Source organism: Chrysemys picta, chromosome 2 (assembly GCF_011386835.1).
Source record: "Chrysemys picta bellii isolate R12L10 chromosome 2, ASM1138683v2, whole genome shotgun sequence".
Taxonomy (NCBI): Eukaryota; Metazoa; Chordata; order Testudines; family Emydidae; genus Chrysemys; species Chrysemys picta.
Genome location: NC_088792.1, coordinates 288,264,895 through 288,285,900, shown reverse-complemented (window position 1 = coordinate 288,285,900; position 21,006 = coordinate 288,264,895). Strand labels below are relative to the sequence as shown.

At 58.4% G+C, this 21,006-nt stretch overlaps 1 pseudogene; it reads left to right on the top strand.

The window, feature by feature from the left end:
- The first annotated feature begins 558 nt into the window (after positions 1–558).
- Positions 559–15,682, top strand: LOC135981863 (alanine aminotransferase 2-like; annotated as a pseudogene).
- Positions 15,683–21,006: the final 5,324 nt, after the last annotated feature.

Here is a 21,006-nt window from a genome sequence, read left to right as displayed (position 1 = left end):
GTGCAGGGGGATGCCTGGGACACGCAGTCCCAGGGGAGGCTGGTCACAGCCGCGGGGCAGGCAGGCGCTGGCCTGGCCCTTGCCGAGGGGGAAGACCCACGGGAGGGCATTGCGAAGCCCGGGGGGAAGGACTCAGCCCCCCCCAGAGCTGTAACGCCCCGAGTGTCCCCAAGGGGGCAGGGTCTTCCCCTTGGTCTAAACAAACATCAGGGATGCTGCGAGGGCCCTGGCCAGGAAGGATGCTCAGGCCAGTTGCAGGGGGCAGCTGGAGCGCCGAGCCTGGGGCCCCTGCCCTGTGCAGTGCTCTGGGGGAGGCAGGCGCGGTTCCGAGTCCCAGGGGCCGCAGACTCGGAGCTCCAGCCTGCCCTCTTGGGCTGCCACCCCCGGCTGCCTCTCGGCAACGTGCGGAGACACAAGCGGCCGTCTGAGGGGCTCAGAATTCCCTGCCCTGGGCAGCGCTGATGGCAAACCCAGCAGTGCCGGAGCTGAGGGCATCTCTCTGGCTCATTAACGAGTAACCCAAAGGGCCACCTTTGGACTCTGGTCAGGGAAGGAGAATTGGACCTTCGAGCCCTGGGCCGCCCCCCCAGACGGGGCTTTCGTCAGCCCTGCAGCGACCCAGGCACCTTCCCCCCAGTCACAGCTCAGGCATTCCCAGCCCCTCTGTGCGCCGGAGCCCAGCGGGGGGATGGCGGCCGGGAGGAAGGTCCTGACTCTGGACTCTGTGAATCCGTGTGTCAAAGGCGCCAGGCTCCCCACGCTGGGGTCCCTGCTGGAAAGGGCCTCGGAAATCCAGCGCCAGCTGGCGCAGGTGAGGGGGATTCTGGGAAAGCGTTCGGGGTATTCCTGGGGCTGCCGGGGCTCAGAGCATGGGGCAGTGTCCTGGGTCCTGGCTGCGGGCGCTGGCAGGGCGGGTCTCTGCTGAACAGTGGCTCCAGCACCGGCCTCCTGGACTGCCTGTTTGCTGCCTGCAGGGCCAGCCAGAGGGCGGCCTGTGGAACTGCCAGCGCCACTGCCCCCGGGCATCGAGCGTCCCGCAGCCCAGCCCTGCCCTGATGGGCTTTGGCAACCGGTTCTGTCAGTCACACCTGGGCAGGGCTAGCCCCTGGTCCCTGCTCTGTCCCTGGGCCGGCCCTGCGGGGCTCACGGGGCCAGTCCCTGGCTCCCTGCCCTGTCACTGAGCCGGCCCTGCAGGGCTCATGGGGCCAGTCCCTGGCTCCCTGCCCTGTCCCTGGGCCAGCCTTGCGGGGCTCACGGGGCCAGTCCCTGGCTCCCTGCCCTGTCACTGAGCCGGCCCTGCAGGGCTCATGGGGCCGGCCCCCAGCTCCCTGCCCTGTCACTGAGCCGGCCCTGCAGGGCTCATGGGGCCGGCCCCCGGCTCCCTGCCCTGTCACTGAGCCGGCCCTGCGGGGCTCATGGGGCCGGCCCCCGGCTCCCTGCTCTGTCACTGAGCCGGCCCTGCGGGGCTCACGGGGCCAGGCCCCAGCTCCCTGCTCTGTCACTGAACCGGCCCCCAGCTCCCTGCCCTGTCACTGAACCGGCCCTGCAGGGCTCACGGGGCCAGTCCCCAGCTCCCTGCCCTGTCACTGGGCCGGCCCTGCAGGGCTCATGGGGCCAGCCCCCGGCTCCCTGCCCTGTCACTGGGCCGGCCCTGCAGGGCTCATGGGGCCAGCCCCCGGCTCCCTGCCCCGAGCCAGTCACACCTCCTCACATCCCCCTGTGGTGGGGGTGCTCCAGCCTGGCTGGCAGAAAGGGGCCACAGGGCGAGGGTGAATGTGGGCCAGCCAACCTGTGCCAGAGCTGCCCACAGGGAGAAGGACAAATGCAGCTTGTGCCAGGGATCCCGTGCCCAGGCGAAGGGAGGGAGGGGCCAGCTCTGTTAAGGATGGCTCAGAGCTCCCCCTTGGTGGGGGCACTTTGCTCTCTGCCCCAGGGAGAGGAGAAGCCCTTCCGGGAGGTTATCTGGTGCCACTCGGGGGACCCCCACGCTGCAGGCCGAAGACCCATCACCTTCCTACGCCAGGTGAGGAGCAAGGATCCCCCCGGCAGCCCCTGGGGAGAGCAGAGACCAGCAGGACCCTCCGGGATGCCCCCCACGTCCCTTCCTGCTGCACCCCGTGTGGGAGGGAGCAGCCGGCGGGAAAGCCCCTGCTGGGTTCCCCCCGCCCAGCTGCAATGCAGACAGCAGCCTCCTGTCTATCCCTGCCCCCGGTGCCATGCGGTGACCCCAGCAGCCCTCGGACCTGGGCCCCGGGGAGCTGCACAAACCCAGCGACCAGCAGCCCCTGCCCTGGGGAGACCAGCTGAAACAGCAAGACATGAAAAGGGCAAGAGGGGAAACTGAGGCCCACAGTCACCCAGCTGCAGAGCTCAGGGTCACCCTGCGCATGAGCTACCCCTACCTGTGTGAGCTACCACCCATGTCATTGAGTGTCTTTTTGAGTCCCCCCCATGAGCACCCCACAGCACACACGTCCCCCTCTCTACGCCCCTGGCCTTCCTCCGCCAGCTTCCATGTGAGGATCCCAACGCATGGGACAAGCCCTGGGGGGAACGTCATCCCCGTGCGGAGACCCAGCCCCGTGTAAGTCTGCCCTCAGACTCGGGCTTGAGTGGTGGCCTTGTGCCAACCCCTCCCCCCCCACACCAGTGCACTAGCCCTGGCAGGAAGGGGGAGTGAGCTCAGAGCCACGTGAGTCCCATGGGGGGGCGGGGGGGCAGGAGACTAAGCCCAGATCTCGTGACTCCCAGCCCTGGGCCCGACCCCCCGATCCTCTGCCTGACCCCAATGCCACAGCTTGTGCCTACAAAAACAACAAGGAGTCTGGTGGCACCTTAAAGACTAACAGATTTATTTGGGCATAAGCTTTCGTGAGTAAAAACCTCACTTCTTCGGATGCCTGTTCCTGTCTGCGAGATCGGAGAGGCCAGGAGAGCCCCCTGGCTGTCTCCACGGCCATCGGGGTTTACCCCTTAGTGGCTAATTGGGTCCTCGTTCATTGTATAGCCGACAGCAACCCCACTCGGGCAGCGGTTCAGGGACTGGGTTTGAGCGGTCAAGGGCCAGTACTAGAGGCATCCTCATAGCCCAGAGGTGGGCAAAGTATGTCCGGCGGGCCACAACCGGCCCCCGGGACCCTCCTGCCCAGCCCCTGAGCTCCTGCCCCGAGAGGCTCGCCCCCGGTCCCTCCCCCGCAGCCTCAGCTTGCCCCACCGCCGGCGCAATGCTCTGGGTGACGGGGCTGTGAGCTCCTGGGGCAGCGCAGCTGCAGAGTCGGGGCCTGACCCGGTGCTCTGTGCTGCACGGTGGCGTGGCTGGCTCCAGCCGGGTGGTGCAGCTGCCTATCCTGGTGCTCTGGGCGGCGCGGCTGTAGTGCCGCCAGCCACCGGTGCTCCAGGCAGTGTGGTAAGGGGGCAGGGAGCGGGAGGGTTGGATAGAGGGCAGGGGAGTTGGGGGTGGTGGTCAGGGGGCGGGGGTGTGGATAGGGGTTGGGGCAGTCAGGGGACAGGGAGAAGGGGCGGTTGGATGGGGCAGGGGTGCCGGGGGGGCAGTCAGGAAGGAGGGGGGGTTGGATGGGGTCAGGGAGAAGGGGCGGTTGGATGGGGCAGGGGTCCCGGGGGGCAGTCAGGAAGGACGCGGGGTTGGATGGGGTCAGGGAGAAGAGGCGGTTGGATGGGGAAGTCAGGAAGGAGAGGAGGAGTTGGAAGGGGCAGGGCGGTCAGGGGACAGGGGACGGGAGGGGTTGGATGGGACAGGAGTCCCGGGGGGGGCTGTCAGGGTGTGAGACGCGGGGGGCGGTTGGATAGGGGGCGGGGGCCCGGCCACGCCTGGCTGTTTGGGGAGGCACAGCCTTCCCTAACCGGCCCTCCATACAATTTTGGAAACCTGATGTGGCCCTCAGGCCTAAAAGTTTCCCCGCCCCTGTCATAGCCTGAGCAAACCCTCCCTTGGACGCCCTACTCTGGCCACTGGGCGGCGCTCACGCGCCACAGGGCGAGGGGCTGTGTGGCTTTGCTGCGCTGCAGGTGCGCTGGGCAGGAGTTGGGATGGCTAGTGATCTCGACTGGGGCAAAGCCATGGGGCCAATCCGGCCGGCCACTGCCCTACGCCTAGCGGGATGCTAGCCGAAGGTCACCCCCATCCAGCCGTGCACGGAGCCCCTCGGCAGGGCACGCTCCCCTGCTGTGCTGTCCTCAGAGCAGGGAGGGCGTAAGATCAGCTATCCTGGAGCTGGCCGCAGCTCGGGCATCCCCTGCCGCCCTACAACAGGCCAGGCGCTGCGGCTTGCTTCCCCATGGGGGGCCAGGGACTGATGCACGCCAGCCAGGGTTTGCAGCGACCCCCCGAACAGAGCAGGATGTATTAGCCATGGGGCAAGTCCTTAGGTCCACAGTGAGCCGGTGAAGGGCTCCACCTTGCCAAGCTGCTGTCACTTGGTTCGGCACCGTCTCTGTCTGTCCGTCCCTGGGGGGAGCTGCGGCAGCTCTTGTTCCCAGCCCTGGCTCTGCGGTCCTGCAGCCAGGTGGGGAAATCGCCTCCCTCCTGGCCCAGGCCCCCTTTGGCTTTCCCGGACCGGCGCAGGCGGGAGCTGATCCTAGCCAGGCCCGAATGACCCATTGGTACCAGCCCAGACGCTTACCTCACGTGACCCCCCACCCAGAAGCTTTGCCCAGGACCATTTCAGCCACTGGGGAGCAAATCCCGTCGCGTGCAGCCCTGCCCTGATTCGGTCCTACAGATCCGACAGACCATTCCCAGCCCTCCCCACGCAATGCTCTGCCATGGCAGGGGCTTCTTAGCTCCAAGCTGGGGGTGCCCGGATAACCTCACCATGGGGGAGGGGAGGGAATGGGCACCTTTCGTGGGGGGCTGTCAATCACCTTCGTTCCGTTCCACCCCGTGCGCTGACTGTCTCTGGGCTACGCCGTTACAGGTGGCTGCCATCTGCGCTTACCCAGAGCTGCTGCATGCTGACTCCATGCCACGGGACGCCAAGCAGCGAGCCAGCCGCATCCTGCAGGAGCTGCACAGCTCCAGTGCCGGTACCTGAGCACCGCAGCCTCCGTCGGGATAGACCTCGCCCTGGGAGCTGGGTCTCCCTGGAGTCGCTGCTGAAACCTTCAGAGAGAGGGGCCATTGGTGCCAGCTGTGGGGTGGGGGAGGCAGTGGACTGGGCCCCATCTGCGTTCCCCACTGGCCCATTGACTGGGGGGCCTTCCCCATGGCTGATCCAATGAATTTTGCCTGTGGCGGTGGTGGGGGCTGCGTGGCACAGAGTGGGGGGCTCTGCCAGGACTGACTGTCTGACTGCCCCAGTTCTGGGGGCAGAAGGAGAGGGAGGGTCCTTGCTCTTTGCAGTTAAGTGGCAGAGTCTGTCCCTGACGCTGGGCTGGGTCCTTCTCCCAAGGGGCGTATAACATGGAGTACGTCACCACTGCTGTCCCCCAGAGGGTGGCCCGCTACCTAGAGAGGAGAGATGGGGGCATCCGCTGTGACCCCAGGAACATCGTCATGTGTGGGGGCATCACCACGGCCATAGTGGTGAGTCCAGCGTGAACCAGATCCAGCCTGGGGGAGCGGGGACTTGGACCAGCCAGCCCCGCCGGCCGGGCAGCCTCCCCAGCCCCTGTGCCCGCTGATGCTGGTCCGGGTGTCATTAACCCTTAGCCTGCCAGCCCTTGTCCTCCCTCGCCCCAGCGGTGTCGTGTGAGCCCGGAGCAGCCTGTGCTCTCTCTTCCTCCTCCAGGACTTCCTCTCCCTGGTGGTCAATGAGCAGGACCCCAGGAGGGCGGGCGTGCTGCTGCCGGTGCCCGGGCACCCTCTCTTTGCGGACGCCGTAGCACTGGCCGGTGCCGTCGAGGTGCAGTACCACCTGGACGAGGAGGGTGGCTGGGCCCTGGACGTTGGGGAGATCAGGCGGGTGCTCGGCCAAGCCAGGGGACACTGCACCCCCAAAGTGCTCTCGTCATCAACCCTGGATACCCGACGGGTGAGTCAGAGCGAGCGGCCCCCTGCCCAACCCCGTCCTCATCAGCTCTCCTCCAGCGTGCCCCGAGATGCTGGGGAGCCGGCAGCTGACCCTGCCGTGGGCCCCGCAGGGAACGCGCCCGTGGGGATCTGCTGGGCTCTTCCCGTAACTGCTGCACCGTGGCACCCAGACGCCAGGGCCCTGGCTCACCCAGCACTGCCCCGCCCAGGAGGAGAGCCCAGTGGGGTCAGGGCCAGGAGCACGGGGCAGGAGATCACAGCCGGGGACGTGCCCAGGGCAGTCAATGCACAGACGCTCTCTCGGGCAGGACAGAGCTAGGAGAACAGGACACAGCTGCTGCCTCAGACGCAGGCCCTTGGCGCAGAGGAGACCCCGTTCCCCGGCCTGCCTTGCCCAGGTGACGTATCAGCCAGAAGACAGAGGGGCAAGAAATGGTTGTAAAAGCTTTGTGGGGCAGGGGAGGGAGACTCAGCACCCAGCACCAGTAACACACCCTGCTGGCTGGCAGGAGGACCGGGGGGCAGGGGCCCTGGCTGGCAGGGGAAGCGGGTGGCAGCAGCCCCGGCTGGCAGGGAGAACTGGGTGGCAGAGGGAACTGGGCGGCAGTGGGAACTGGGCGGCAGGGAGAACTGGGCGGCAGGGGGAACTGGGCGGCAGGGGGAACTGGGCGGCAGGGAGAACTGGGCGGCAGCGGGAACTGGGCGGCAGGGGGAACTGGGCGGCAGGGAGAACTGGGCGGCAGCGGGAACTGGGCGGCAGGGGGAACTGGGCGGCAGTGGGAACTGGGCGGCAGGGAGAACTGGGCGGCAGGGAGAACTGGGCGGCAGTGGGAACTGGGCGGCAGGGGGAACTGGGCGGCAGGGAGAACTGGGCGGCAGGGAGAACTGGGCGGCAGTGGGAACTGGGCGGCAGTGGGAACTGGGCGGCAGGGAGAACTGGGCGGCAGTGGGAACTGGGCGGCAGGGGGAACTGGGCGGCAGGGAGAACTGGGCGGCAGGGGGAACTGGGCGGCAGGGGGAACTGGGCGGCAGGGAGAACTGGGCGGCAGTGGGAACTGGGCGGCAGGGGGAACTGGGCGGCAGGGGGAACTGGGCGGCAGTGGGAACTGGGCGGCAGGGAGAACTGGGCGGCAGGGGGAACTGGGCGGCAGGGAGAACTGGGCGGCAGGGGGAACTGGGCGGCAGGGAGAACTGGGCGGCAGTGGGAACTGGGCGGCAGGGAGAACTGGGCGGCAGGGAGAACTGGGCGGCAGTGGGAACTGGGCGGCAGGGGGAACTGGGCGGCAGGGGGAACTGGGCGGCAGGGTCCCAGCTGGCAGCTGAGGGGCAGAAGGGGTTCTCAGCAGGTAGCGTTGGCTGGAATGATCGGGACGGGAGCAGCCAGGCCAGGCTGGCAGGATGGCTCCACACCTGACTCAGTTTCGGCCTTGGCAGACCGGGCGACCCCACCCTCTGCCAGGGGGCTCCTGGATCTTGGCCTCCTCCCGGGTCACTGTGGGACGAGGCCAGGATCAAAGGGACCCGGAGGCCCCTCACCCACTCTGCTTGTGCCCACAGGCCACGTGCTGAGCAGGAGACACATCCAGGATGTTCTTCAGTTGGCTGCCCAGGAGAGGCTGCTCCTGCTGGCGGATGAGGTGGGTGCCCGGCCGCCCCCGGGATCCGCTACCCTGGGGAGGGAACGCAGCACCGGGTGGGGGCGGGGAGCTGGGAGAGCAGCCCTTAGCCACTGGCTGCATGTGGGGGGGTCCAACAGGAGGAGCTGGTGTTCAGCACCCTGCCCTGCCCTCCATCCCCAGAAGCACCCTGACCCCTCTCCATTGCTACCCGCACACTCCAGGGCACCCACCCTTTCCCAGCTCCTAGGGCTCCGGGCAAAAGGCACCTACCCGTACCCAGCTCCTAGGGCTCAAGGCCACCCATACCCACTCAGACCCTTACCCAGCTCCTAGGGCCAGAGCCGTCCCTTGGGTAGGGCAAATCAGGGCAACCGCTCCGGGCGCTGTGCTTTGCGGGGCCCCACAGGCCGGTGCGATTGGCTGGTGCGGTTGGTCCCGGAAGAGACGAATCCGTCACTTCCATCCCGGACCCTGCACCCCGCTAGGGACGGCCCTGCCTAGGGCTCAGGGCGTTCTCTTCTGTGGGTTTTCGGGATCTTTTCCCAGTGAAAGAGCCTTACACAGTAATAGCCTTAACCTCTAGTTATTAACAATCACCAAAACAGAATGCACACGTTAAGCACACAGTGCTCACCACTCCCAATGAGACAAATGAACTTTTGCTGCTGGCCAGTCTGGATCAGGTCATTCGGGGACTCCAGTTTCTGCCTGGTGTGATTGGCTTGGGGCTGTGTCCTGGAGTTGGTTCTAAAGAACTTCCCTTTGGACCCCTGTTTATATAGTGAAACCAGAGTCCTGCTTAGGTATACCTTAACCAATCATGTAACTAAAATATTAGAAAATAATTCTTTGACTAATCGTAGCCCATTACGAAACAGCTCTTTAACCAATCATACCACCATATTAGTTGATTTACACCTTGCAAAATTAGTTATACAACAGACAAGAGCAATCAAAGAACCAGACAGAGACCATACAGATAAACACTAGAGAAGTGGGGCCCATAAAACCAAAAAAATAAAGAAGTATAGATTTCACACCCACAGCTGTTGAGGAGTGAGTCCTTGCCAGACAGAATGCTGTCAAACAAAGTTTTCTTTTAACATTGACTTAAGAGATTCCTCGCTTATCTGGTGGTGGTGGGTACTGTTAGGAGGGGCACTTTCTGAACAGCCTGATATCATAGAATCATAGAATATCAGGGTTGGAAGGGACCTCAGGAGGTCATCTAGTCCAACCCCCTGCTCAGAGCAGGACCAACCCCAACTAAATCATCCCAGCCAGGGCTTTGTCAAGCCTGACCTTAAAAACCTCTAAGGATGTAGATTCCACCACCTCCCTAGGTAACGCATTCCAGTGCTTCACCACCCTCCTAGTGAAATAGTTTTTCCTAATATCCAATCTAAACCTCCCCAACTGCAACTTGAGACCATTACTCCTTGTTCTGTCATCAGGTACCACTGAGACCAGTCTAGATCCATCCTCTTTGGAACCCCCTTTCAGGTAGTTGGAAGCAGCTATCAAATCCCTCCTCCCTCTTCTCTTCTGCAGACTAAACAATCCCAATTCCCTCAGCCTCTCCTCATAAGTCATGTGCTCCAGCCCCCTAATCATTTTCGTTGCCCTCCGCTGGACTCTCTCCAGTTTGCTCACACTATGGTAGGCCATTGTTTTGAAATGGTTTAGATGCAATGCGGGAATGTGACTTTCTGCTTCTTGGCGCACGGCTGCTGCTCTCCTAACATGGCTACAGACAAAGGCCTCAGACCTGACACCATCCTTGGTGGGCAGCACGCTGGGCTCCTTCCCCCTCCCCTCAGGCGTCAGCCTGATCCTCCTCTCTGTCCCGACAGGTTCACCAGGACTGTGTGTTCACCCCGGACTCCCCCTTCCTCTCCTTTAAGCGGGTTCTGTGTGCGCTGGGCCCCGCAGTCTCCAGCGCGGTGCAGCTAATCTCCTTCTACTCCGTCTCCAAAGGGCTTCGCCGCAGAGTGAGTGCACCCCTGCTGCCAGGCCTGGAAATGCCCCTTCTCCCCCTGTGGATGCTCCAGATGGTGGGTCCTTCCTGACCCCATTCTGAGATTATGGGGTTCATGTGCCCCTTCACCCTGGTGCCACCCCAGGATTACAAGGGTATGGGCAGTTCCTGCCCCAGCACATACAAAATCATTGGCCTTTCTTTGGCATATGTACTGCGATGTCAGCTGTGACGCCAGTGAGGGAGTAGGCTCCCCCGTCATGGTCAGCTCAGGGACACAGATTGCAAAACCAGTCAGGGACAAGTGCCATGTGGGGCAGAGCCCGTGATGCAGTTGTAATTGTTCTGGCTGTCAGTGCTGGCGTGCCCCAGACCCCTAGGGTGCCAGGTGTACCGCGACTCGGAGGCAAACACCGTAATCTCAGGGTCGTGGGTTCAAGCCCCACGTTGGGCATTTGATCTTGATTTAGTTGGGGTTTGGTCCTGCTTTGAGCAGGGGGTTGGACTAGATGACCTCCTGAGGTCCCTTCCAACCCTGATCTTCTATGATTCGTGTAGGTGCCAGCCCTGGGGGGTCCCAATAACACTCAGCTACATGGGGTGGGGAGTTGCAGATACCGTAGGTACAGAGGCTTGAACAGTGACAGCTCAAAGCAACTGCCTGTGGAGCTCCCAATCCTTGGAGCTGTGCTCAGCCCAGCTGTTTGATATAAATCGCTCTCTGGTGGGGTGGGCGGAGCTGAGCCGGGAAGACTTGGTATAAAAAGTCACTTGCTGGGCAGACTCGGGAGCCACAGAGGCAGCGGACAGGGCATGGGGAGGGAGCATGGGAGGCTTTCCTTCCTGGTTCAGCATGACGTGTGAAATGGAGATGGCCAGCGAGGGAAGGGAGGGAACCCCTTCCTTGGACGTGCCACGTTCTCTCTCCAGGAGGGATTTTCTGTGCATGAGGTGCACCTTGGTGGCTGTGCTGGAAGAAAAGATTCTTGGACTGGAGGAGACACTACTAAGAACCTGAGAAGCTGAGGAGTTCCTAGACAACCAGGTTCGGGGAACACCAGTACCCCAGGTTCAAGGGAGATTGGCGCTGACCACAAAGGAATTGGTAGGAGACGGAGTGAGAGAGGAGGCTTGGCTCTTGGTAACCACCAGAGGCAGGAGGTCACGGCAGCATTCTACACGGCTGGAGACAGATGAGGCTAGACAGACTGTGGCCCCAGAGAGAAGAGAAGCGGGAGGAATTCCACACAGCCAGACATTTCAAATGGATATCAGGGCCTCAGTGTGGAAACTCTCCAGACCCAGCAGGTCTAGGGGAACGGAAAGGTGTATGGGACACATGTGGATGGCAGCTTGGTCCAACCTGTAAGAAAATCAAGCTTAATCATGAAGAGTTCTCCAACCATCCAAGGAAGACAGATGATCCTTGTTGGGGATTCAATACTCAGAAGAATCGAAAGAACGTTCTGCAAGGGACAAGCAGACAACAGGATGGTGTGCTGCCTTCCCGAAGCCAAGACTGGCTCAGCTTCTGAAGGCAATGGGCAAGGATCCACTGGTGATGGTTCACATCGGCACTAATGATAGCTCACGGAAAGTAGATGACCTCAGGACACTCAGAGGCATGCTGAAGAAGAAGAATGTCCAAGCCATCTCTGAGATCCTTCCTGTCCCACAGGCAAAGGAAGACTGAAGGCAAAAGATTCTGGCCGTGAATCGCTGGCTAGGTAAGTGGTGTAGGGTGGAGGGTTTGGTTTTGTGGAGCACTGGTCCACCTTCCATGGGGAGAGGGGGCTGTATAGGTTGGATGGCCTCCCCGTTCAGTAGAAGGGAGACCAACCTCCTCAGGAACAGGCTGGCTGGAGTGGTCAGGAAGGGTTAAAGTAATAGCGAAATGGGAGAGGGGGTAAAAATAGGGAAGCTCGGAGCGCTCAGCACAAAATCGCGATGTGGAGACCAAAATGAATCAAGGAGCCAAAGGACACAAAGAGAAGACATTCTTGAATTGCCTCTACACCAATGCTAGGAGCCTGGGTGAGAGACAAGAGGAACTGGACTTGCTCACTGATGAATGTAAATGCGATTGAGTTGGTATTCCTGAAACCTGCTGGGCTGATTCCCATGCCTGGAATGTGAAAGTCGATATTTATAACCTATTTAGGAAAGCACAAGTGGGCCAACGGGAAGGGGGAGTGGTACTGCATGTCAAAAATGGCACGATCTGTTTGTGAGTCATGGTTAACTCAGAAGAAAATGATCTTGAATGATTATGGATCAATGGCCTAATGGATAAAGCACAAGATGGGATACTAGCTGGTGTCTGCTACATGCCATCAAATCACACTAGGGAACAGGATGACCTGCTCCTTACCCATCCATCTATAATGTAGGGGGGAAAAGGTGCGTGATCATGGGGGACTTCAATCTGAGTGACATATGCTGGAGGTCTCATGCTGCCAGTACTAAAAGATTATCGGAATTTCTAAACGTTATAGATGACAATTTCCTAACTCAAAAAGTGTTGCAGCCAACAGGGGGAATTATTAGACCTTGTCCTAACAGATAAAGAGGAATCATAGAATATGAGGGTTGGAAGGGACTTCAGGAGGTCATCTGGTCCCACTCCCTGCCCAAAGCAGGACCAATCCCCAACTAAATCATCCCAGCCAGGGCTTTGTCAAGCCTGACCTTAAAAACCTCTAAGGAAGGAGATTCCACCACCTCCCTAGGGAACCCATTCCAGTGCTTCACCACCCTCCTAGCGAAATAGTGTTTCCTAATATCCAACCTAGACCTCCCCCACTGCAACTTGAGACCATTACTCCTTGTTCTGTCATCTGCCACCACTGAGAACAGCCGAGCTCCATCCTCTGTGGAACCCCCCTTCAGGTAGTTGAAGGCTGCTATCAAATCCCCCCTCAGTCTTCTCTTCTGCAGACTAAACAATCCAAGTTCCCTCAGCCTCTCCTCATAAGTCATGTGCTCCAGACCCCTAATCATTTTTGTTGCCCTCCGCTGGACTCTCTCCAATTTTTCCACATCCTTCTTGTAATGTGGGGCCCAAAACTGGACACAGTACTCCAGATGAGGCCTCACCAATGCCGAATAGAGGTAGAAGGGCCCTGGCCAGTCCAGCCCCCTCTATCCAGGAGCCCCCCCAGCTGTGCCCCAGGGCTCTGACGCTCGGCTCTGACGCTCGGTGAGTGGGGTGCAGGGCTGGGCATGGCCCCTGGAGCTTACCTCTTCTCTGCTCTGGCAGGGGCGGTTTCCGGGCCGGCTTCTTTGAGCTTGTGAACATCGACCCAGCAATCATGAAACGCTTCTGCTCCTGGGGAATGTCCATCTACCCCCTGATCCTGGGCCAGGTCCTGCTGGATGCCCTGATGGAGCCGCCACTGCCCGGGGAGCCCTCCTGCCGGACCTTCATGGCAGTGGGTGCTGCATGCCGCATGGCAGGGCGGGAGGGCTGCGGGAGTGGGGAGGGACACAGCTGCAGGGCGCAGGGAAAGGCGGGCAGGCTGGTCTGGGACTGGGGATGCAGCACCTGGGTGCAGGGGGAGAGGCAGAGACGCTAGGCAGAACATGCCACGGGCCGGTCCAGAGCACAGGTAAGGGGGGAGGGCACAGGTGGCTCCAGGGCATGGCAGGTGAAGAAGGAAGAGGGCATGGTGCTGAGGGTTGGCGCTGGGAACAGCCAACAGCTGGGGTGTGGCAGAGTCAGGGTGGCTCGAGGGACGCCAGAGTGGTGCCCAGCTCAGGAGGAAACAGTCTCCTCTGCTGCTGAGCTGAGCTTATCAGACAATGCTCGGCCTCGGCAGGTGTCGGTGAAAGAGCAGCTGGGGGCGGGCACAGCTCGAGGCTGCAGGCTAGTGGTTAGAGCAGCGTCTGACAGTCAGGGTCCGGGTTCTACTCCTCTCTCTAAGCGGGAGAGGAGTCTAGTGGTTAGAGCAAGGAGCAGGACTCCTGGGTTCTATTCCCAGAGGAGAACACCTACCTCCTGCACTCAGCACTGTGGTTCTCTCTCTCGGCGGCTCTCAGGAGAAGCAGGCAGTACTGAGCGACCTGGCCCAGAAAGCGCAGCTGACCCAGGAGATCTTCAGCCAGGTGCCCGGGATCCGCTGTAACCCCGTGCAGGGCACCATGTACTCCTTCCCCAGGATCCAGATCCCAGCCAGGGCTGTGCAGGAGGCCCAGGTGAGAGCCGGGCATGGAGCAGCCCAGTGGTGTGTGGGGAGCAGGCAGGCCCAGCCCGGCCAAGAGCGTGGGGAGTGACCCTCCTGATGCCCTTTTTTCCTCCTAGGCCCTCGGTCTGGAGCCTGATTTCTTCTTCTGTCAGAAGCTGCTGGAGGCGACGGGGATCGTACTGGCCCCAGGGAGCACCTTCGGGCAGCGCCAGGGCACCCACCACGTCAGGTACTGCAGGACGAGGAGTTCCATTTCAGTGACAGGAGACAGGATTGGAGCAGGTGACAGAGGACGGGTGGGGTTTGATTAGGGTGACAGGGTGGGGTTCAGTGACAGGTGATGGGGTCAGGTTCAGTGATGGGTGGCGTTTGGTGATGGAGGTGTGGGGGTGGGTGAGAAGGTGGGATTGGGTGATGGGGTCAGGGTCAGAGATGGGTGTTGTTTGGTGATGGAGGCGTGGGGATGGGTGAGAAGGTGGGATTGGGTGATGGGGTCAGGGTCAGAGATGGGTGTTGTTTGGTGATGGATGCGTGGGGATGGGTGAGAAGGTGGGGTTGGGTGATGGGGTCAGGGTCAGAGATGGGTGGTGTTTGGTGATGGATGCGTGGGGATGGGTGAGAAGGTGGGGTGGGGAGATGGGGTCAGGGTCCGCGATGAGCTGGGTGATGGGTGACAAGGCAGTGTTGGGTGATGGGGTCAGTGTCAGAGATGGGTCAGGGGTTGGGTGATGGGTGACAGGCGTTGGGTGACGGGTCAGGATCAGTGACGGTTTGGGGGTTGGGTGATGGGGTGGGGGTTGGTGATGGGTTATGAATGAGCTCAGGCTGGCCTCACCCCTTGCCTGGTGCCTACTGCCAGGAAAGGGTAACGTCCCTTCATCACACCCACAACATGATCCTTTTCATAATCAGGCTTTCCCCATGAATCAGGCCCTGGGCCGCAGGCTCCTGCAGAGCTGAGCCCTCCTGTATCCCTGCACCGGGGCCATGAGAGATGGAGGAGCACTGGCAGGGACCAGCCGGCCCATCTGCATCTAGGGCCAGGGCAGCAGTGCCCCCTACAGCAGAGTCCCAGGGCTCTGCCAGCTGAGGGTTCAGTGGCCCAGCGCTGAGGCTCTCAACCCTTCTCTTCAGAGGGTCGCTCAGGGAAGAACCCCCAGCCTAGGCAGGAGCGAGGGATCAGCCCAGCACCTTCTTCTCAGTGACCTTCCCTTCCCCTCCCAGGGTGACGCTGCTGCCCCGAGTGGAGACGCTGAGGATTGTTTTACAAACCATCGCAGAGTTCCACTCCCAGTTCCAGCAGCGATATTCCTGAAGAGTGGGTGGGCGATGCCCAATGAATAAATGGAGTTAATCACATTACAAGATCAACCAACAGAGGCCTCTGCAGATATGGGGTGGAGATGAAAGATAATCTAGGCATGGCACAACTCCTAAACAAATACTGTGCCTGAGTTTTTAATAATGGTAATGAAGAGCTCCCAGGTAGGGGCCGGGTGGCTAAAGGGAATAAGGATACAGAAGTCAAAATTACCACATCTGAGGTGGAATTAAAACTCAAACAGTTTAATGGGACTAAATTGGGAGCCCGGATAATCCCCATCCAAGAATATTAAAGGACCTGGCACATGAAATTGCAGGCCCAATAGCAAGGATTTTTAAATGTAACCCTTCTGCTCATCTAAGTTGGCAACAAGGGCTGGGTTCTGTATCTAGGGGTTCCGTTTCAATAACGCAATGCAAAACCGGCTCGAGCCCCCACCCAGTGACCTGGGACAATTACATACCACCCCCGGGCGCCTCTAAGAGGCAATACTTCCCCTCTCGCAAGCACAGAGTCTGAGTGTAGCAGAAAATGTTTAATAACATGAGGTAAATGACATCAGCATTAAATTGGAAAAAACACCACAAACAGGATTCCTAACACAAACCATGAGCAGAAGACCCACCCCAGCAAATTGGGCTGTGTCCTTTCCCTTTGGTTCTTGAATCCAGCAACCCAAAAATCACCCAGAGTCCCCAAAGTCCAACACCCCCAAAGTCTCTTGGGTCCAGCAACCACCCAAAGTCCCAAAAGTCCAACAACCCCCAAAGTCTCTGTCCCTGGTCAGTGCAGCCCCAGAGTAAAAGGGGGGCACACAGGGTGTTAAGGGGCACCTTACGTGATCCGAGGCCGACTGGCCATCTCTCCGTGGGGTTCTGCCGCAGCCTTCACTACGAGCCAGTCCACTTCCTGCTGCCTCACCAACTGCTCTGCTCTACGAGCTGCTCCGCTCCCCGACCTGTGAGCCGCTCCAGCTGTCCCCGCAAATGGCTCCGCTCTGCTCACCGACCTGTGAGCCGCTCCAGCCATCCCCTCAAACAGCTCCGCTCGCCATTCCTTGGGCCGCTCCAACCATCCCCACAAGGCTCTGCGCCACTTGCTACTCTTCCAGCCATCCCCACAAACTGCTTAGCAATATAACTTCAAGCTCCCCCTCTAGTTAACACAGCACTCAGTGATCTCAGCTCTTAGTAACTTTAACTCTTTTGTGATTTCAGCTCATAGTAGGGGCAGCCCAGTGCTGTGCACTATTGGCCCAAAGTGAATTCAGCTCAGCAACCTGTAACTAGATTCCTAAGAGAATCAAAGCTAGCTCTGACATTCAACAGTAGAGAGAGGAGATGGTACAATTAGTGTTTGACAACAGCCCATACCATCAAGTACAAATACCTGTCCTCCACTTCTCTCAATTCACTGGAGTGTGGAACCCATGTCCCTTGTCTAGCGAGTGCTACTTAGGTGATGGTGAGACCCTCTGTCATAAAACAGTTTCATTGTCCTTGATTCACATAATCAGGGTAACAACACTTTATTCCTCCTGCCCCAATAACAGAGAAACTGGGGATCCCACCCCATCCAAAGTAACCACTATCAGTTGCTGTTGTCTCATGCCAGGCGGGTGGGTGTGCCTATGCAAACAAGATCAGCCCCTGAAGTTCTTTTCCACACTCGCCATAATTCACCACCAGATGTCAGGGTAGAGTTCATCCTGACTCTGCTTACAGAAGGAATCTGTAAACTCAGTAATAAAGAAACAAATCAACAGAGCCAGACGTGTACCCAGAAGCCTCCTGCTACAAGACAGGCCCAAAAAAGAAACCAACAGAACTCCACTGGCCATCACCTACAGTCCTCAGCTTAAACCTCTCCAACACATCATCAATGATCTACAACCCATCCTGGACAATGATCCCTCACTTTCACAGACCTTGGGAGGCAGGCCAGTCCTCGCCCACAGACAACCGGCCAACCTTAAGCATATTCTCACCAGCAACCACGCACCGCACCATAACAACTCTAACTCAGGAACCAATCCATGCAACAAACCTCGATGCCAACTCTGCCCACATATCTACACCAGCCACACCATCACAGGACCTAACCAGATCAGCTACAACATCACCGGCTCATTCACCTGCACTTCCACCAATGTTATATATGCCATCATATGCCAGCAATGCCCCTCTGCTATGTACATTGGCCAAACTGGACAGTCACTACGCAAGAGGATAAATGGACACAAGTCAGATATCAGGAATGTCAATATACAAAAACCTGTAGGAGAACACTTCAACCTCCCTGGCCACACAATAGTAGATATAAAGGTAGCCATCTTACAGCAAAAAAACTTCAGGACCAGACTCCAAAGAGAAACTGCTGAGCTCCAGTTCATTTGCAAATTTGACACCATCAGATCAGGATTAAACAAAGACTGTGAATGGCTATCCAACTACAGAAGCAGTTTCTTCTCCCTTGGTGTTCACACCTCAACTGCTAGCAGAGCACCTCACCCTACCTGATTGAACTAACCTCGTTATCTCCATACTGATTTATACCTGCCTCTGGAGATTTCCATTACTTGCATCTGAAGAAGTGAGGTTCTTACCCACCAAAGCTTATGCTCCCAATACTTCTGTTAGTCTTAAAGGTGCCACAGGACCCTCTGTTGCTGTAAACTCAGTGTTTCTATCCTACGACTGGAGAATTGCTAATATAGTACCTAGTTTTAAGAGAGGGAAGAAAAATTATCCAGGAAACTACAGACCTGTTAGTTTGACCTCAATAGTATGCAAGGTCTTGGAACAAATTTTGAAAGAGAAAGTAGTTAAGTACATAGAGGTAAATGGTAATTGGGATTAAATACAACACGTTTTTACAAAAGGTAGATCATGCCAGACCAACCTGATCTCCTTCTTTGAGTAGATAACTGATTTTTTTAGACAAAGGAAATGCAATAGATCTAATCTACCTGGATTTCCATAAGGCATTTGATACAGTTCCACATGGGAAATTATTAGTTACATTAAAGAAGATGGGGATTAATTTGAGAACTGAAAGGTGGATAAAGGGGAGACTACAACCGGCCATACTGACAGGTGATCTGTCAGGCTGGAGGGAGACTACAACGGGAGTTCTTCAGGGATCGGTCTTGGGACCAATCATATTTCACATATTTTAATGTCCTTGTCACAAAAAGTGGGAGTTTGCTAATAAAATTTGCAGATGACACAAAGTTGGGAGGTATTGTCAGCATGGAGGGGGATCGCAATATCATACAAGAAGTCTGAATGACTTTGAAACCTGGAATAATAGCAATAGGATGAAATTTAATAGTGCAAAGTGCAAGGTCAGGCACTTAGGGACTAACAAGAATTTTTGCTATAAGCTTATCAGTTGGAAGTGACAGAGAAGGAGAAAGACCTGGGTGTGTTGGTTGATCACAAGATGACTATGAGCCGCCAATGTGAGGCGACCATGAAAAAGACTAATGCAGTCCTAGGATGTAGCAGGCGAGGTGTTTCCAGTGGAGACAGGGAAGTGTTAGTGTCTTATACAAGACATTAGTGAGACCTCACCTGGAACACTGTGTGCAGCTCTGGTCTCCCACATTTAAGAAAGATGAATTCAAACTGGAACAGGTGCAGAGAAGGGCTACTAGGATGATCCGAGGAATGGCAAACCTACCTTATGAGAGGAGACTCAGAGCTTGGCTTGTTTTGCCTAACCAAAAGAAGGCCGAGGGAAGATTTGATTGCTCTCTGTAAATACATCAGAGGGATAAATACCAGGGAGGGAGAGGAGTAATTTACGTTAAGCACCAATGTGAACACAAGACCAAAGGGATATAAACCGGCCAGCAACAAGTTTAGGCTTGAAATTAGGTGAAGGTTTCTAACCATCAGAGGAGTGAAGTTCTGGAGCCACCTTCCAAGGGGAGCAGTGGGGGTAAAAATCCTAACTGGCTTCAAGACTGAGCTTGTTGAGTTTGTGGAGGGGATGGTATGATGGGGCTGCCTACAATGGCGTGTAGCCGATCTGTGACTGCTAGCAGCAAATAACTGCAATGACTGGTGATGGGATTCTAGGGCTCTGAATTGCTACAGGTGTCTGGCTGGTGGGTCTTGCCTACATGCTCAGGGTCTAACTGGCCATATTTGGGGTCGGGAAGGAATTTCCCCCTGAGTCAGATTGGATTTTTCCCCTTCCTCTGAGCCATGGGTCACTTGCAGGTTTAAACGAGTGCAAATGGTGGATTTTCGGTAAGGTGTAGTCTTCAGCTCATGATGTGAGGACGTCAGTAACTCAGCCAGAGGTTAGGGGTTTGTTCCAGGAGTGGGGGGGGGGGGGTGAGGTTCTGTGGCCTGCGATGTGCAGAAGGTCAGACTAGATGCTCATGCTGGTCCCTTCTGACCTTAAAGCCTATGAGTCTATAGAAAGTCAATGTTTCCTTTGGCCATTTGCCCACAGCAGAGTCACAGTACAAAGTGACCCGAATGTCTGTGTCTGCTCAGCAAACACGGCTCTGTGGGATAGAAGGAGGCTGGGGGCAGGACTGAGGGGCATCGGCCGAGCTGTGGGGAGGACGCCAGGATGATGACAGCAGACGTACATCAAACTACTACGGGAACTTGGCCGTACTCCTCCACACATTAATAGTCACCCTGTGGCCCAGGCTCGGGGCTGGGCACTGCTTTGTTGTTCAGCCCTGACATAAGCGGCTGCACTCCCAGTGCCACCAGTGGAGTTGTGCCCAATTGCACCCGCCTGGAATGTGGCCCCATATCAGCTGTCAGCTCTGCTCTTCCACCCTCCTGGGGCTCCTCAGGGTCAGAGGCGTCCCAGAAGGGCCCAAGCAGCTGCAGCGTTCGTGGATGGATAGGCCAAAGCCAGCCCCGCTCTGCTGATGGCCCAGGGCTAGCAGTGACAGCAGGGCAGCTGGAGTTCGGGGGAGGGCTGTGAAGGAGCTTTGGGTTCATAGGTGCCAACTCTAGGGGTGCTCCAGGGCTGGAGCACCTATGGGGAAAAAATGATGGGTGCTGAGCAGCCCCCAACAGCCCCCTATCAGCACCTCCCCCTCCCACTAGCGCCTCCTGCTCGCTGGCAGACCCCACTGGTCAGCGCTTCCCCCTCCCTCCCCACGCCTCCCACCCACCACAAACAGCTGTTTTGCGGCATGCAGGAGGCTGGGGGGGGGAGGGAGGAGTGAGAACGCGGAGTGCTCGGGGGAGGGGCGGAACGGGGCAGGAAGAGGCAGGGCGGGGGTGGAGCAGGGGTGGGAAGAGGTGGGGCATGGGCAGGGCAGGGGTGTGGCCTCGAGGGAAGGGGTGGAGTGGGGGCATGGCCTGGGGCGGAGCCAGGGGTCAAGCACAATGGAAAGTTGGCACCTGTGGTTGAATTGATAGAGGAATGGACTCCCAGGTTGGGAGAAGGCGCAGGGGAGCCAGAGAGCGGGTTGTACTCAGAGGGGGGGAGCAGGCTGGGGAATGGGCAGTGGGCGTTGGGAGGAGGGAAGGGCTGGAAGCAGCAGCAGAACTGCTGGATTAAAAGCCATCTGGGGTTTGGAGCTGAGGCCCCTCTGGCTCGTGTGGGATCAGAACCACGTGGCCTGCAGGGGCAGGGAAGGGGAGGGGAGATATGGGTGATGGAGACAAATGACAGGAGAGATGCAGCAAGGGACCAGTAGAGTTTATTAGGGGACAGTGGCTTATTCCACATCAACCCCCTCTTCCCTTGCCCCCAGCACAGGGAGAGGTGCTTCCTCTCTCCATGGACTGTGTCACTCCCGCTTTCTAGCACGTATCTCCCAACTGGGTGCCGTAGACCTCGACCTCACACAGGGTGAGATACTCCGCCCTGCCCGGCATGGTGAGTCTGACCTAGTGGCCCTTCAGCTGAGGGATCCTGGTGCGGTG